We start from the raw sequence: 1317 nt of genomic DNA on the forward strand, positions 1-1317 counted from the left end.
GCGGGCCGGGCTGTACCCGGTCTCCACCTCGTCCTCCAGGCAGGCAGGGTGAGTTGACAGGTCTTGCCGTCCCGCCTAGGATGGCGTCTAGCCTGACGTTGTAGGCAGATCTGTCAGCATCGGGTGTGTGGACACGTGTCGTCTCCTAACGGCCGCACCCAGACTGTCGGCGGGCCCACGGGCATTTGAGGGGGCCTCGTTGCTGGAGAAAAGCTGCCTGGCTTCAAGCTGGGACCTGTCTTTCCTGACCTGGATGCCCCGCTTTGACACATTAAGAGCCGCTTGTTCTGTTGGCACCCGAGAACCCGTGGAGACAGGAGGGACTTGGTGCCAGGCCCGGTGGCCCGAGTGTCGTAGGATGGATGGAGAGGCATGGCCGGCAAGACCACACTCTGGGCGCAGGCGTGTGACGCTTGTGTGAGTTAACTTTGGAACTAAATATATGTTGTGCATAATTGTTAGGTGTAATTTAAAATGCATCTGTTTGCCTTGGTAATGAGAGTATTGTATGTAAGGCTCCTTAGGGAGAGCAAGATGTACATTTTATCAGACTCTTGTGGACTTTTTTGGGCAATGAAATGCTTTATTGGTCCAGCGGTGCAAGAAGCTACATACATTCTGTATCTCGTCATCGTAGTTACAATACCTAATGGGAGGTTAAGGCAGAAAAAAAAAGTCAACTGACCTACCCGTTCATCACCATGGCCCAGTCTTTCTGTGCCCATTGCTTCACTGGGTGGCAGTGCTCTTTCAAGAGGGGCGTGGACTGGCCAAGGGTCTCGGGGCGCAGTTCTCCGGAGCCCCCCCGGCCCACCCTGTAAATGTGTTTGAACTGCTGAAAACCCCCGTGAGATGAAAGACCTTGGCTTGAAGTCCAAATGGGATTTCTCCAAACAGAGTCAGGGAGGAGGGATGGGAAGATGCATTCAGACTTTGTTAAATTATTAACAAGGTATATGATTTTGTGTTTCTTGATGACAGACTTTTTAAGTTTGGGACTTATTTTCCCATTGGGGAAGTTATATATTTAAGATAAGTTTCCTGCTTACGTCGTGCCTTTCAGCATTGATGGGTCTAAGGAGCACAAAGGGTGATGGTCTTCTTGAGGGTTGGTTTGGTTTCTTCAGTACTTTCTTCTACTGAACGTGGAGCCATTATTAAGAGAATTGTTTTTATTATGTAAATTGTATAATATTTTTGCTTGTTTGATCTATTTTTCTAATAGTTTTCTTATAGTTTCTTATAATTATGATACTAGATTTAGATTCTGATGCTAACTGCAAATCAGATTGGCCTCTGCTGGTCCCCCCCCCCCCC

Source organism: Lipotes vexillifer, unplaced genomic scaffold (assembly GCF_000442215.2).
Source record: "Lipotes vexillifer unplaced genomic scaffold, Lipotes_vexillifer_v1.1 scaffold543, whole genome shotgun sequence".
Taxonomy (NCBI): Eukaryota; Metazoa; Chordata; class Mammalia; order Artiodactyla; family Lipotidae; genus Lipotes; species Lipotes vexillifer.